Genomic DNA, 18009 nt, shown 5'->3' with positions numbered 1-18009 from the left:
CAGCCCAAAAGAGATCAGGCAAAATACCAGCTCTTGGCAGCTGTTCTTAAAATCTCCAACGTCCCTAAGGGGCCTCATAAAACTTCACTAGAGTCCTGCTTCAAGTGTGGAAATAAAAGTCATTGGGAAAAAGCCTGTCTGGCTCCTCAGCCCTCACCAAGGCCTTGTCCTCACTGTGGGAAAAAGGGACACTAGAAGGTAGACTGCCCCCTCGCTCCTCTAAGGGAGGGTTCAGTCTCTTCTAGCCCTGCCCCAGCCACCTGGGATAACTGTCGGCCCCATCTCACATCAACATCAAAGAGCCTAGGGTAGCCATCCAAGTAGCAGGTAAGCTGTAAAGCTAGGAGCCGCCATCGTGGCCATTCACATGCAGGTTCGCATTGGATTTGGACAGATGGTAATGAAACAACAGAGCCACGAACTGGTGGGCCATTATCTTTAATCCTAGCTTGTACCTAGTGGTCAAGTAAAAACACACACTGGGCTCCAGAACCCACTCATTCAGTGCTCACAAAGCTACTGACTTATCCGAGTTTCCTAGAATCAAAGGTTTCTAGCTCACTAGCCTTATTCACCTCTGTTCCCCATCTCCTTCCTTCTCCCTGCACAAACTGGCTTCTCACTCAGCACTCTACCATCTTGGCTATTTCTCCTGGTCTCCTCCACATGGCCTTACTCTGCTCTCCTCTCTAATGTTAATCTCAGGAACCAAGAGAGCAAGCTCCCGTTTTGCTCCACTTTATAGTGCAGAAATCAAAACCTTTAATTCAATATACAAAATAGGAAAGTCTCTAATAAAAAGTCATCTATCTGAGGCATGATGGGATTGCACCACCCCACATCAAAAAGGGTGGGAAAGGCTTAGTCCTAAAACCAAACCCCAGGCTACAAGGATCCTGCTTGCCCACAGCTCGCCCCCAACACACATTAATATCACCTGGGTGATGGCCTTCCACATGGACAGTGCCATCTTTAACAAAGTGAGCATAATATATTTTATCTGCCCAACATAAGCTGATCTCATGTCTTATAGACACAGAGGCCACTTACTCTGCCTTGCTCAAATATTCATGTCCTGCTCATCCCTTAAAAATCTCTGTTGTGGGTGTTGATGGTCTTATTTCCTCCCTATTGGCCATAGATCCACTTCCTTGTCTAATACGTGGTGTCTCCTTTGCACACTTTTTTCTCCTCCTGCCTCAATGCCCTATGCTTATTTTAGGCCGGAACCTACTCCCCAAACTCAGAGCCTCTCTCTCCTTTCACTTCCTGTCCTCAGAGTCAGCCCTACTACTGCTTCTCAGCCAGCCAGATTTGCCCAATTCTCTTATAAATTTACCTTTACCACCCAGCATAGTGAATTCCAAGGTTCTCCTCACCACCCCCACAATGGCAAAACTCCAGGGAAAGGCCTCCTAGTTTTATGTCTCCAGGTTAAAGAAAACGGAAGCTCCATCTCCACACATGCCTATGGATGACCCTTCCAATCAACCTGAATCATCACCTAGATATGCCTGCTCCCCCTTAGGGCCCACCAAGGTCAGTCTGACTAAAATCCCAGAAGAAGAAGAACAGCCTGAGCCTTGAGTAACTATAATTACCACCTGATAACAGACAGGATGGAGATTCCAGCTTGCTCTATTCTTTCTTATCTCCTTCCCTTTAAAGGCATACTCTGCCCCATACCCTCCCTCTTGGAATCCTCTCATCTAGAAAGCTCTCTTAATCTTATTTAAAATCTCCTAATCAAGACTAACTCTTCCTATGCAGCCAATTGCTGGATATGTTTGTCCATGTCATCTTCAGCCTACTCAGCTCTCCCTATTCCACTTAATAATACTCCTCTCCTTCACACTACTCTTATGTACAAGATTCAGAAAGGGGTCACTTTCTTTGAGAGAGCCAGCACTCTCATAGGAGATTACCCACCTCAGCTGCAAACTGAGCAAACAAGCTATACTAAACCTACTATTCCCAGCTTGACAAGCTCCTTCCACAGCCCTTTCCAACCACAGACTCACACCTATCAATCCCCCCTGGGGACCAGGTCTACAAGAGGACACAAGGAAACACCCCTCTCCAGCCTACCTGAACAGGGCCCCATACTGTTAACCTGTCCACCCCTACCGCCATCAAAGTGAAAGGAGACTCACACTGGACTCACCTCTCCCACATTAAGCCTTATACCACCAATACCCCTAAAACCTACATCTCCACCCCTACAGGTCCTCTGTCACTCAAAATCTCCACATGTTACCCTATCCAAGAAGAACCAGACCAATCCATCTCATAATGCTCTTCCAACGGGACATATCCCGCCATACTGCCCAGTCCAGCAGGCACTCACAACAGGCAACTGGCAATTAGCACCTTGCCAGATTCTTCTACTTCCTTCTTCAGGCCTCTGAGGACCTCTCCTGGTTTAGGCTTCATTTCAGTTAAATTAACGGACTACTCAATTGAATGTGAGACTTGGCCTGGCAAGGTTCTCTACTTGAATTTTCTCCAAAAGAAACAGCGGCTTTTCAATTTCTTCTTCTCTTCCTCTTAATCACCCCTAAGCCTAACCACCATGCCTCCAGTTCTTGATCTCCTAACACCAGTTCTACCTACTCTCTTACTGGGCACCACATATACCGCCCCCATCTCCTCTCTCCTAGGGGCCACATGTATAGAACACTCTCTTAACCTCACTCAAAAACTTTTAATTAAAGCTAATTCTTCCTGTGCAGTTAATTGCTGGATGTGTATGCCTATGTCCTCCTAACCCCGTTCAATTCATTGGACCCCCTACCCTTATGGCTCAATTTTATAAATGCTCCTATCCCACCACACAGCTATATCCCTGGCTCACTACCCCTACCACATGGCTGCAATGCTCAAAGCAGCACTCTGACCATGTCTCCCCCCTAGTTGGGGCTGTACTTTTCTTCACCTTGACAGTCTGGAGTTCAAAGCCAGACGGATGAAACCGACCCCTTGTCCTTCTATTCTCTATTCACCTTTCAGTCTGCCTCACCCAATCAGGGACTTTCTACTTGTGTGGGACCAACACCTATCTGTGTCTCCCTACTAATTGGACAGAAATCTGTACCCTAGTCTATCTCACCCCAAATATCAACCTGATTCCACCCCATGAGCCTCTTTCAATTCCTAGTGCACTATTATTCTAGCTTTTAGACCAGAGGTTGGGAACCTATGGCTCACGAGCCAGATGTGGCTCTTTTATGGCTGCATCTGGCTCACAGACAAATCTTTAATTAAAAAAATAACAACGTTAAAAATATAAAATATTCTCATGCATTACAATCCATTCATTTCTTACCGCTCATGTTCATGGTTGTGGGTGGCTAGAGCCAATCACAGTTGTCCTCTGGGACAACACCAAATTTTTATTGGATAATGCATAATGTACATGGGTCATTGTGAGGTCAGGAAGTAAACTTCCCTCCTTTTAATCAAGTATTCAGCTAGCTAATTGCAGAAACCCTTTTGACAAAAAAGATGGCTAAAAGAAAAAAAGATGAGGAGTATTGTACTTTTCAGCAGGAATGGACAGAGGAGTTCACCTTTGTAGAGAGAGCAGGTTCTGCAGTGTGTCTAATATGCAACGATAAAATTGCATCGATAAAACGGTCAAATATAAAGCAGCACTTCAACACATGCCATACTACATTTGCATTGAAATATCCAGCAGGGGACAGCAGGAAGAAAGCATGTCAAGAGCTACTGTGCAGAGTGCAAGCTAGTCAGCAGCAACTCCATGTTTGGACCTAACAAAGTGTCTGGAATTCAGCTAGCTTTGCTGGTGCTTTAGCAATCGTGAGAAACGGAAAGCCATTCACAGATGGGGAGTATGCCAAAACAGTCATGCTTAATGTTGCCAAGGAACTTTTTGACAACTTTTCAGATAAAGACAAGATAATTAAAGGAATAAAAGACATGCCTCTGTGGGCAAGAACTGTTCACGATTGTACCATCATGATGGCAAATCAAATAGAGGCAACACAAGTGAAGGACATAAATGAAGCACTATTCTTTTCTCTTGCTTTGGATGAGTCAACAGACATAAGCCATTTATCCCAGTTCAGCGTGATTGCAAGGTATGCTGTTGGTGACACACTATGTGAGGAAAGTCTTGCTATTTTGCCTATGATAGAGACAACAAGAGGGGAAAATTTATTCAAGTCTTTCACTGAGTTCGCTAAAGAAAAATATCTACTGATGGATAAACTTATTTCGGTGTATATTGATGGTGCTCCGTGCATGGTGGGGAAAAACAGGATTCGTAGGGCTTCTTCATGAACATGAAAAGAGACCCATCCTAAGTTTTCACTGCATCCTACATCAGGAGGCGCTTTGTGCTCAGATGTGTGGCGAGCAGCTTGGTGAGGTGATGTCGCTGGTCATTCGAGCAGTCAACTTTATTGTTGGCCAAGTTTTAAATGATTGCCAGTTTAAAACACTGCTGGATGAAGTTGGGAATAATTATCCTGGTCTGCTTCTGCACAGCAATATGCATTGGTTGTCAATAGGGAAGGTGCTCAGCCATTTCACGGCTTGTCTGAGCAAAATCCAGACTTTTCTTTTTTTTTTTTACAGAGCCAGAGAGAGGGATAGACAGGGACAGACAGACAGGAACAGAGAGATGAGAAGCATCAATCATCAATTTTTCGTTGCGCATTGCGACACCTTAGTTGTTCATTGATTGCTCTCCCACATGTGCCCTGACCGCGGGTCTTCAGCAGACCTAGAGTAACCCCCTGCTTGAGCCAGAGACCTTAGGTCCAAGCTGGTGAGCTTTTTTTTTGCTCAAACCAGATGAGCCCGCGCTCAAGCTGGCAACCTCGGAGTCTCAAACCTGAGTCCTTCCGCATCCCAGTCGGACGCTCTATCCACTGCGCCACCGCCTGGTCAGGCCGGACTTTTCTTGAAATGAAAAATGTCGAGCATCCTGAGTTAGCTAACACTGAGTGGCTCCTGAAGTTCTACTATCTTGTGGACATGACTGAACATCTGAACCAGCTCAATGTAAAAATGTAAGGCGTTGGAAATACAGTCTTATCCTTTCAACAAGCAGTGTTTGCATTTGAAAACAAGCTGGAACTCTTTGTAGCTGGCATTGAAACAGGTCATTTACTATACTTTGAAAAAAACTGGGAGAGTTTAAAGATACATGCACAGCAAGTGACCCTGCTCAACATGTTGATCTCCAGCAGCTAGCAGGCTTCACATCTAATCTCTTGCAGTCATTCAAAGCGTGCTTTGGAGAATTTCATGAGCGCACTCGTCTTTTTAAGTTCATCACCCATCCACACAAGTGTGCAGTGGACAGTACTGACCTGAGTTACATCCCCAGTGTCTCCATCAGAGATTTTGAGCTACAAGCTGCTGACCTGAAGGCCTCAGACATGTGGATGAATAAGTTAAATTCACTGAATGAAAATTTGGAAAGATTTGCACAACAGCAAGCAGAGTTGGTGAGCAAACACAAGTGGGGAGAAATAAAAAACCTTTAACCCGCGGACCAGCTGATTGTCAAAACTTGGAACATGCTTCCCATCACATACCACACACTGCAGCATGCGAGTATTGCTGTACTGACAATGTTTGGCTCTACATATGCATGTGAGCAGTCTTTCTCACATCTAAAGAATGTTAAGACCAACCTACGATTACTTTTAATGGATGGAAGTCTCAATGGCTGCAAGTCTCAATGGCTGCATGAAGCTTAACCTCACCACGTATCAATCAGACTACAAAGCCATCAGCAAAACCATGCAGCAGTAGAAGTCGCATTAATGGTAAGAAGTACTTTATTCATCATTGGTTAGCAACAGCATAACAACGTTATTAAAAAGAATTCAGAGAGAAGATGACGTCAGAGTAATGGCAGGGTAGGAAGCAATTCCGATAAATCTCCCCCAAAACTCAACAAGATCTTCAACCAGAAACAGAAAAACCTATACTTGGAGCCTCCAGATGCTTTGCAATACACCCAAAGGTATGGTCGAGTGAAAAATTGGCTAAATATATAACCAAACCCTGAAGGAAATAGGGAGTAAGAAATGCTCCGCCTTCCTCACTAACCTAAACAGGGCGGCTTTCTCTGGTAACTGTGAATATAGAAACTGAGGCGGGCAAAGGGGGTGAATAGATTCAGGCCACGGCACAAACGGCTGAACCAGGCTGTGGCACGGAGATCCAAGCCGAGGAAAAACTGATCCTGTGGCAACCCGGGCAATACAAGCTAACACTCGCGCCAAACCCAAACAAAGAAAGACAAGCGGGGCGGCCATTTTACCCGGTCTCCTGGTTGGTGCGCAGTTAGTGGGCGAGAGATTTCTTCCTAGGCCCCGAGAGTGGGTGCCCGTGTTGCCCCACGGAGAGGCAGGGTCAGAGGCCTTTCTGTGGGCCGAGGGCAGAGTCTCTGGGCAGCCCCAGCGCCCTGGGAAAGCCGCACATGGGAGGGAGTGAGAACTAATTCCAACGGTGGAAATTTTCTGTGCTGCTGGGGGTTTCACTCAGAGGGAAACACGGCCGGCCTCATATCCGGGTTTGCGCGCGCAGATAGTGAATGAGAGATTCCTCCAAGTGCCTCGGCAGTGCGCGCCCGTGTTATCGCACAGAGGGGCAGAGTCAGGGGCCTTTGTGTGGGCCAAAGCGGAATCTCGGGCCGCCCCAGCGCCTTGCAAAAGCCACACATGGGGACGGAGCGAGACTCAATTCCAACGCTGCAACTTTTCCCTGCGGTTGGGGGTTTCACTCAGAGCGTGAGATTGCTGGCCGGATATCCTGGTCTGCGCACGCAGCCAGTGAGTGAGAGTTTCCTCCAAGCGCCCCAGAAGTGGGCGCCCGCCTGTGTTACCGGACAGAGTGGCAGACAGAGCCAGAGGTCTTTGAGTGGGCGGAAAGCCCCCCTGATTATGCTAGCAGCTTTGACTGACTGAGCCTTACCCAGAGCCCTGTGCTGAGTGGAAATAGAGTGGGGAGTTGCCAGCTCTTTGAGCCTCTTACTATCCAGGCAGAGGAAGCAGCAACCCCATAGCTGGATTATCAGGCTACTAATTGAGGATGGAAAGACTAGGAGAAAGGCTCCAGGAACACGGACTCTCTCACTGTCGGAGCCTATAAATGCTAATAGCCTCGACTGCCAATGAGACTAAAGCACAATACATGACATTGCCATAGAGACTTATCAACTGCAAACCTCTACCTGAGCGTGCCAAAGGGGCAGAACCCGGGGTACAGAGTCACCAACCAGGAAGAGGGAGAGAAAAGAAAAAGCAAGAAGATAACCTCTCAAAATCAAGAATAATCTGCAGACTTTATAACCTATCCCATTTTATTATATTTTTTCGTTTGTTTCTCTTATCTTCATTCTTGATACTTTTTTTCCTCCTCCAATTTGGCCGATTAACTCTCTGCCGGTCTTACTCTCTCCTCTCCTTGAAGTACACTACCCATAAGTGTTACATCTCCCATTATCTTTTCTCTTCTCTTCCTTTCTCTCTATGAGGGTTGCACTCCAAAACCCTTAACTCTCTCTCTCTCTCTCCTTTCTTTTTTCTTCTATTAGTGGTTCCCTCTTTTTTTTTCTCTCTCTCTTTCTTTTCTCCCTCTATATTAGTTTCTTCCTTTCTCCTTTACATCTCCTCTCATTCAAACCTCAATAACAAACAAATTATCTTATCTGGGACTCAAACTTATGTTTGTGGCATTTTGGGAGAGTTTTACTTCACCTTTTTAACTCACTAGCAGTGCTCCCATCCCTGGCTCTCCATTTTATCTAGTTCTTGTTCCACTAAATACAATAGTAATTTTTTAATTTGTCTCCCCATTTTTCCGTTTTCCTCTTATTCCTCTCATCATAACTCTTAGACAACCAACACCTAAAAGCAAATCATTTTATTCTTGACCCAAATTTTTTCCTTATTTGCTCTTTGTGGGTCCATATGCTCTTTTTTTTTTCTTTTTCTTTTTTCTTGTTTTTCTTTTTTTTTCTTTTCTTTTTTTTTTTTTTTTTGCCCCTTTATTACTTTTCCCCAATTCAGGCCCTCCATCACAGGCATTGTTTGTTATAATTCACAGTTCACCACAAGATTTTCTCAAGAAAGAGGGGAGAGGAGAGGAGAGGAAAAAAGGAGGGGGGGAATAATTTCCTTTTTTAAAAAAATTTTATTTTATTTTATTTTTCTTTATTTCATTATTAATTTTTTTAAAAAAAACCAACTATTTTCGATTTTTTATTTTTTTTATTATTTTTTTTAACTTTTTACTCTTTATTAAATCTCATTAATACTATCAACAAAACCACCCTCAGATGCCATTAAGGAAGAGAAAATAGAATATCATGGATACAAAAGAAAGAGAGGTAACACAGCTAGATGAGGAAAAATCTATGGAGAAAAAATTTAATATATTGGAAACCTTGGAGCTAAATGACAGAGAATTCAAGATAGAAATCCTAAAAATCCTCCGAGATATACAAGAAAACACAGAAAGACAATTTAGAGAGCTCAGAAAAAAACTCAATGAACACAAAGAATATATGTCCAAGGAAATTGAAACTATAAAAACAAATCAAACAGAGATGAAAACCTCAATTCAAGAGCTGAAAAACAAAGTAACAAGCTTAGCTAATAGAACAGGTCAGATAGAAGAGAGGATTAGTGAAATAGAAGACAAGCAACTTGAGGCACAGCAGAGAGAAGAAGAAAGAGACTCAAAAATTAAAAAAAAAATGAGATAGCCCTACAAGAATTATCTGACTCCATCAAAAAGAATAACATAAGAATAATAGGTATAACAGAGGGAGAAGAGAGAGAAAATGAAATGGAGAACATACTCAAACAAATAATAGATGAGAACTTCCCAAGCCTGTGGAAAGAACTAAAGCCTCAAGTTCAAGAAGAAAACAGAACTCTGAGTTTTCTTGACCCCAACAAACCTACTCCAAGGCATATCATAATGAAACTGACACAAACCAACAGCAAAGAAAAAATTCTCAAGGCAGCCAGGGAAAAGAAGAATACAACATATAAAGGAAGGCCCATTAGATTATCATCAGATTTCTCAGCAGAAACTCTACAAGCTAGAAGAGAGTGGACCCCAATATATAAAGTCCTGAAAGAGAGGAACTTTCAGCCACGAATACTATACCCATCAAAGCTATCCTTCAAATATGAAGGAGAAATAAAAACATTCACAGATACAGAAAAGATGAGGGAATTTATCATCAGAAAACCCCCACTCCAGGAATTACTAAAGGGGGTTCTCCAATCAGATACAAAGAACAAAAAAAAAAAAAAAAACAGAGCCACAAGTAAAAGCTCCAAGAAGAACACAATAAAACCAAATTTAAACTGTGACAACAACAAAAAGAAAGAGGGGGAGAAGATGGAGATTAACAGTAGCAAAGGACGATGGAGTGCAAAAGTACTCACAAAATAGTTCACTAAAATGAACAGGGTAGGGACCCTTTTCATTACTCAAAGGTAACCACCATTGAAAAAACCACCACAGAAGCACATGAGATAAAAAAGATAGCAACAGAGGAAAGATGTATGGAATACAACCAAATAAAAACAAAAGATAGAAAAACGAAAGAGAAGGATCAAACAAGACACAAAACTAACAGAAAGCAAGATATAAAATGGCAATAGGGAACTCACAAGTATCAATAATTACACTAAATGTAAACGGATTAAACTCACCAATAAAAAGGCACACAGTAGCAGAATGGATTAAAAAAGAAAATCCAACTGTATGCTGCCTACAGGAAACTCATCTAAGTAACAAGGATAAAAACAAATTCAAAGTGAAAGGCTGGAAAACAATACTCCAAGCAAATATCCAAAAAAAAGCAGGTGTAGCAATACTCATATCGGATAATGCTGACTACAAGACAGGAAAAGTACTCAGAGACAAAAATGGCCATTTCATAATGGCTAAGGGGACACTGAATCAAGAAGACATAACAATTCTTAATATATATGCACCAAACCAAGGAGCACCAAAATATATAAGACAGCTACTTATTGATCTTAAAACAAAAACTGACAAAAACACAATCATACTTGGAGACCTCAATACACCGCTGACGGCTCTAGATCGGTCATCCAAACAGAGAATCAACAAAGACATAGTGGCCTTAAACAAAACACTAGAGCACCTGGATATGATAGACATCTACAGGACATTTCATCCCAAAGTGACTGAGTATACATTTTTCTCCAGTGTACATGGATCATTCTCAAGAATTGACCATATGTTGGGCCACAAAAACAACATCAGCAAATTCAGAAAAATTGAAGTTGTACCAAGCATATTTTCTGATCATAAAGCCTTGAAACTAGAATTCAACTGCAAAAAAGAGGAAAAAAATCCCACAAAAATGTGGAAACTAAACAACATACTTTTAAAAAATGAATGGGTCAAAGAAGAAATAAGTGCAGAGATCAAAAGATATATACAGACTAATGAAAATGACAATACGACATATCAGAATCTATGGGATGCAGCAAAAGCAGTAATAAGAGGGAAGTTCATATCACTTCAGGCATATATGAAGAAACAAGAGAGAGCCCAAGTGAACCACTTAACTTCCCACCTTAAGGAACTAGAAAAAGAAGAACAAAGACAACCCAAAACCAGCCGAAGAAAGGAGATAATAAAAATCAGAGCAGAAATAAATGAATTAGAGAACAGAAAAACTATAGAAAAAATTAATAGAACAAGGAGCTGGTTCTTTGAAAAGATCAACAAAATTGACAAACCCTTGGCAAGACTTACCAAGGAAAAAAGAGAAAGAACTCATATAAACAAAATCCAAAATGAAAGAGGAGAAATCACCATGGACACCGTAGATATACAAAGAATTATTGTAGAATACTATGAAAAACTTTATGCCACTAAATTCAACAACCTAGAAGAAATGGATAAATTCCTAGAACAATACAACCTTCCTAGACTGAGTCAAGAAGAAGCAGAAAGCCTAAACAGACCTATCAGTAAAGAAGAAATAGAAAAAACCATTATAAACCTCCCCAAAAATAAAAGTCCAGGCCCTGACGGCTATACAAGCGAATTTTATCAAACATTCAAAGAAGACTTGGTTCATATTCTACTCAAAGTCTTCCAAAAAATTGAAGAAGAAGCAATACTTCCAAACACATTTTATGAGGCCAACATAACCCTCATACCAAAACCAGGCAAGGATGGCACAAAAAAAGAAAACTACAGACCAATATCTCTAATGAATACAGATGCTAAAATACTAAACAAAATACTAGCAAATCGAATACAACAACATATTAAAAAAATAATACATCATGATCAAGTGGGATTCATCCCAGAATCTCAAGGATGGTTCAACATACGTAAAACGGTTAACGTAATACACCATTTCAACAAAACAAAGAACAAAAACCACATGATCTTATCAATAGACGCAGAAAAGGCTTTCGATAAAATACAACACAATTTTATGTTTAAGACTCTCAACAAAATGGGTATAGAAGGAAAATATCTCAACATGATAAAGGCCATATATGATAAACCATCAGCTAACATCATATTAAATGGCACTAAACTGAAGGCTTTCCCCCTTAAATCAGGAACAAGACAGGGTTGTCCACTCTCTCCACTCTTATTTAATGTGGTACTAGAGGTTCTAGCCAGAGCAATCAGACAAGACAAAGAAATAAAAGGCATCCATATCGAAAAAGAAGAAGTAAAGGTATCACTTTTTGCAGATGATATGATCCTATACATCGAAAACCCCAAAGAATCCACAAAAAGACTACTAGAAACAATAAGCCAATACAGTAAGGTCGCAGGATACAAAATTAACATACAGAAGTCAATAGCCTTTCTATATGCCAACAATGAAACAACTGAGAAGGAACTCAAAAGAATAATCCCCTTCACGATTGCAACAAAAAAAATAAAATACTTAGGAATAAACATAACAAAGAATGTAAAGGACTTATATAATGAAAACTATAATTCATTGTTAAGGGAAATCAAAAAGATATAATGAGATGGAAAAATATTCCTTGTTCTTGGCTAGGAAGAATAAATATAATCAAGATGGCTATATTACCCAAAGCAATATACAAATTTAATGCAATTCCCATCAAAATTCCAATGATGTTTTTTAAAGAAATAGAGCAAAAAATCATCAGATTTATATGGAACTATAAAAAACCCCGAATAGCCAAAGCAATCCTAAAGAAAAAGAATGAAGCTGGGGGCATCACAATACCTGACTTCAAACTATATTATAGGGCCACGACAATCAAAACAGCATGGTATTGGCAGAAAAATAAACAATCAGACCAATGGAACAGAATAGAAAGTCCAGAAATAAAACCACATATATATAGTCAAATAATTTTTGATAAAGGGGCCAACAACACACAACGGAGAAAAGAAAGTCTCTTCAACAAATGATGCTGGGAAAACTGGAAAGCCACATGCAAAAGAATGAAACTGGACTACAGTCTCTCCCCCTGTACAAAAATTAACTCAAAAAGGATCAAAGATCTAAACATAAGACCTGAAACAAATAAGTACATAGAAGAAGACATAGGTACTCAACTCATGGACCTGGGTTTTAAAGAGCATTTTATGAATTTGACTCCACAGGCAAGAGAAGTGAAGGCAAAAATTAATGAATGGGACTACATCAGACTAAGAAGTTTTTGCTCAGCAAGAGAAACTGATAACAAAATAAACAGAAAGCCAACTAAATGGGAAATGATATTTTCAAACAACAGCTCAGACAAGGGCCTAATATCCAAAATATACAAAGAACTCATAAAATTCAACAACAAACAAACAAACAATCCAATAAAAAAATGGGAAGAGGATATGAATAGACACTTCTCCCAGGAAGAAATACAAATGGCCAACAGATATATGAAAAGATGCTCATCTTCTTTAGCTATTAGAGAAATGCAAATCAAAACGGCAATGAGATACCACCTCACACCTGTTCGATTAGCTGTTATTAGCAAGACAGGTAATAGCAAATGTTGGAGAGGCTGTGGAGAAAAAGGAACCTTCATACACTGTTGGTGGGAATGTAAAGTAGTACAACCATTATGGAAGAAAGTATGGTGGTTCCTCAAAAAACTGAAAATAGAACTACCTTATGACCCAGCAATCCCTCTACTGGGTATATATCCCAAAAACTCAGAAACATTGATACGTAAAGACACATGCAGCCCCATGTTTATTGCAGCATTGTTCACAGTGGTCAGGACATGGAAACAACCAAGAAGCCCATCAATAGATGACTGGATAAAGAAGATGTGGCACATATACACTATGGAATACTACTCAGCCATAAGAAATGATGACATCGGAACATTTACAGCAAAATGGTGGGATCTTGATAACATGATACGAATCGAAATAAGTAAATCGGAGAAAACCAGGAACTGTATTATTCCATACGTAGGTGGGACATAATAGTGAAACTAAGAGACATTGATAAGAGTGTGGTGGTTACGGGAGGGAGGGGGGAATGGGAGTGGGAAAGGGGGTGGGGAGGGGCACAAAGAAAACAAGATAGAAGGTGACAGAGGACAATCTGACTTTGGGTGGTGGGTATGCAACATAACTGAACGACAAGATAACCTGGACTTGTTATCTTTGAATATATGTATCCTGATTTATTGATGTCACCCCATTAAAAAAATAAAATTATTATAAAAAAAAAAAGAATTCAGAGACTTACTGTACTTTAAAAGTGTTGGTCTGACATAAAATGCACACATTTACTTGTATTTAGTGTTAAACATATTGTATGGCTCTCACGAAATTACATTTTAAAATATGTGGCTTTCATGGCTTTCTCAGCCAAAAAGGTTCCCGATCCCTGTTTTTGACCCTGCCTCTTACGTCTGTTCACTCGTTTCTTACAGAACCGCATGCAAGCTTTCGCCAATCAGAAAATTGAAGAAATCTAACTAGCTCTACACAGCAACCTTGAAACCTGCCTTTGTGAAACAGAAAAATTTTGAATCCTATAAGTACATCCCCACCCAACAAGAAGTCATCCATGCACCTCTCTATCCTATAAACCTCCCACTGAGAGTAATCCTTAGAGAGGCCATAACCCTTCACTGCCCCTACTCAGCAGGAAGAATTTACAGAAGATGTTGACCTTTGTCCCCTTTCCTTTGAGCCTCTCTAGGAATCATTCTCTCCTTTTTATATAAATATATCAAATAGTTGGGAATCTTAGGTTTCATTTCTTTAACCCTGCTGGCACTAGTTTCGTTTCAGGGCTTGTGGCAGGTGACCAACCACAAAGGAATGTCCGATGAAGTCATGGACGGTTGAAACTGCTGATGATTGAAAATGCACCAACATCCATAATTGGTGAAAAGCACCCCTGTGCCCAGCAATAGCTAGAGCCAGTCAGCAAATGCCCCACTCCACTACCTCCTTCTTACTTCCCTATCCTTACCTTTAAAAAGTGATCTGACTCTGTAACTGCTGCTGCTCTTCCTTACGAGACAGCCTGGCAGGTTTTCTTTCATTAAAGCCTGTTACACTGGTCTTTCGGACTCCAATTGATTCTATCATATAAGATGTTGATAAAATAAATTAATATATATGAATATATACATATTTTTATATGGAGAGGCTATATATATACATCCATTAAATATGATGTGCAAAAATAATTACATAAAGATATTTGTGCTATATAAGTTATAAAAAGGAAACTACAAAATAAAATAATAACATCCTAGAAGAGCTTGAATGGAGTAAACACTGGCAGAATGCATGCTAAAATCTACATGATAAGATTATGTGCGATTTCATTCTTTTTATTAATTTTAATTTATTGTGTATACATGGATTCAAGTGTCCCACTGAATATAACTCCCTCAACCCCCACCGCTGTGTCCCCCCTTTTTAAAAAAAATAAATTGAAATGTACATGTATTTTGGTCTTTAAATTTATTTTATTTTATTTATTCATTTTTAGAGAGGAGAGAGAGACAGAGAGAAGAGAGAGACAGGGAGAGAGAGAAGGGGGAGGAGCTGGAAGCATCAACTCCCATATGTGCCTTGACTAGGCAAGCCCAGGGTTTCGAACAGGCGACCTCAGCATTTCCAGGTCGATGCTTTATCCACTGCACCACCACAGGTCAGGCCCATGTCCCCTTTTATACCTCCCTTGCTCCTTCCCCTCCTTGTACCTCTTTATACCCTTCTTGCCCTCCTCTCTTCAACACTCTCCTTTCTTCCTTCTAGGATTTGCTGTCCTGCTATCCATATCTCTGTGTTATGTATATATAATTTCACAAATCCCTTTACCTTTTCTGATCCCATCCCCTCGTCCCCCTTCCCTCTGACTGCTGTTCCTCTAGTCCTTGTGATCCCACCTCTGTCTCTATTCTGTTCCTCAGTTCACTTTGTTCATTAGAGTTCACATATAAGTGAGATCATATGATATTTGTTTTTCTTTGCCTGGCTTATTTCACTTAGCATAATAATCTCCAGGTTCATCCATGCTGTCACAAAAAGTAAGGTTTTCTTATTTTTCATGGCCATGTAGTATTCCATTGTGTATATGTACCACTGCTTTTTAAAAAAAATTTTTTTTAATTTATTCATTTTAGAGAGGAGAGGGAGAGACAGAGGGGGAGAGAGAGAGAGAAGGGGGGAGGAGCTGGAAACATCAACTCCCATATGTGCCTTGACCAGGCAAGCCCAGGGTTTCAAACCGGCGACCTCAGCATTTCCAGGTCGACGCTTTATCCACTGTGCCTCCACAGGTCAGGACTGTACCACTGCTTTTTAATGCAATCGTCTACTGATGGACACTTGGGTTGTTTCCAGATCCTGGCTATTATAAACGATGCTGCAATAAACATGAGGGTGCATATCTTCTTTTGAATCAATAATTTGGTGTTCTTCGGATATATTCCTAGAAGTGGGATAGCTGGGTCAAAAGGTAGTTCCATTTTTAATTTTTTGAGGAAACTCCACAGTGGCTGCACAAGTCTGCATTCCCACCAGCAGTGCAGGAGGGTTCCCTTTCCTCCACCTCCTCACCAGCACTTATTGTGCATTGTTTTGTTAATGAGCACCATTCTGACAGGTGTGAGGTGATATCTCATTGTGGTTTTAATTTGCATTTCTCTAATGATTAGTGTTGTTGAACATTTTTTCATATGCCTATTGGCCATCTGTATGTCCTCTTTGGAGAAGTGTATATCTATTCAGTTCTTTAGCCCATTTTTTAATTGGATTGTTTGCCTTCCTGGTGTTGAGTTTTAGAAGTTCTTATAAATTTTAGTTATTAACTCCTTATAGACGTATTGGTGAATATGTTCTCCCATTGTATGGGTTGTCTTTTTATTTTGTTCATGTTGTCTTTGCTGTGCAAAAGCTTTTTAGTTTGATATAGTCCCATTTGTTCATCTTATCCTTTATTTCACTTGCCCATAGAGATAAATCATCAAAGATATTGCTATGAGGGATGTTGGAGAGTTTACTGCCTATTTTCTTCCAAGATGTTTATGGTTTCTTGACTTACATTTAAGTCTTTTATCCACTTTGAGTTTATTTTTGTGAGTGGTGTAAGTTTGTGGTCTAGTTTAATTATTTTCCATGTACCTGTCCAATTTTCCCAACACCATTTGTTAACGAGGTTGTCTTTACTCCATTGTATACTCTTACCTCCTTTGTCAAATATCAATTGGCCATAAAGGTGTGGGTTTATTTCTGGGTTTTTTGTTCTGTTCCTTTGATCTATATGCCTGTTCTTAAGCCAGTACCAGGCAGTTTTTAGTACAATGGTCTTCTAGTATAACTTAATATCAGGAAGTGTATACCACCACTTTATTCTTCTTTTTCAAGATAGCTGAGATTACTCGTGTTCTCTTTTGGTTCCATATAAATTTTTGGAATATTTGTTCTATATCTTTGAAGTATGTCATTGGTATTTTAACAGGAATTGCATTGACTTTATAGATTTCTTTAGGTAATATAGACATTTGAATATTTATTCTTCCTATCCATGAACACGGTATATGCTCCCACTCATTTGTATCATGCTTGATTTCTTTGATCAATATTTTATAATTTTCCAAATCCAGGTCTTTAACCTCCTTGGTTAAAAATTTACTCCTAAGTACTTTATTTTTTTTTTGTTGAAATAGTGAAGGGGATTGTTTCCTTAATTTTTTTTCAGACAGTTTATTGTCAATGTATTAAAATGCCACTGATTTCTGAATATTAATTTTATATTCTGCCACCTTGATGAATTCATTTTTCAGGTCTAGTTATTTTTTGTCTGAGACTTTAGGGTTTTCTATGTACAGTATCATGTCATCAGCAAATAATGGTAGTTTTACTTCTTCTTTTCCAATTTGGATGCCTTTTATTTGTTCTTCTTGTCTGCTTGCTGTGGCTAGGACTTCCAGAACTATGTTGAATAAGAGTGGTGAAAGGGGGCACCCCTGCCTTGTTCTGATCTTAAGGGGATTGCTCTTAATTTTTGCCCATTGAGTATGATGTTGGCTGTGGGTTTATTGTAGATGGCCTTTATCATATTGAGGTATGTTTCCTGTATTCTCACTTTGCTGAGAGTTTTAATCATAAATGGGTGCTGGATTTTATCAAATGCTTTTTCTGCATCTATTGATATTATCATGTGATTTTTCTTTCTCCTTTTGTTTATGTGATGAATCACGTTGATTGATTTGTGCATATTGTACCAGCCTTGCCTCCCCAGAATAAATCTCACTTGATCATGATGTGTGATTTTTTTCATTTATTGCTGGATCCAGTTTGCTAATAATATTTTGTTAAGAATTTTAGCATCTAAGTACATTAGGGATATTGCTCTATAGTTTTCTATCTTTGTAGTGTCTTTGCCTGGTTTTGGAATCACTATTATGCTCGCCTCATAAAAAGAGTTTGGAGATCTTTCCTCTTCTTGAATTTTTTGAAATAGCTTGAGAAGGACAGTTGTTA

The sequence above is a fragment of the Saccopteryx leptura genome, chromosome 1 (genome assembly GCF_036850995.1).
Source record: "Saccopteryx leptura isolate mSacLep1 chromosome 1, mSacLep1_pri_phased_curated, whole genome shotgun sequence".
Classification (NCBI taxonomy): domain Eukaryota; kingdom Metazoa; phylum Chordata; class Mammalia; order Chiroptera; family Emballonuridae; genus Saccopteryx; species Saccopteryx leptura.
Note: the sequence above shows the minus strand (reverse complement) of the source record.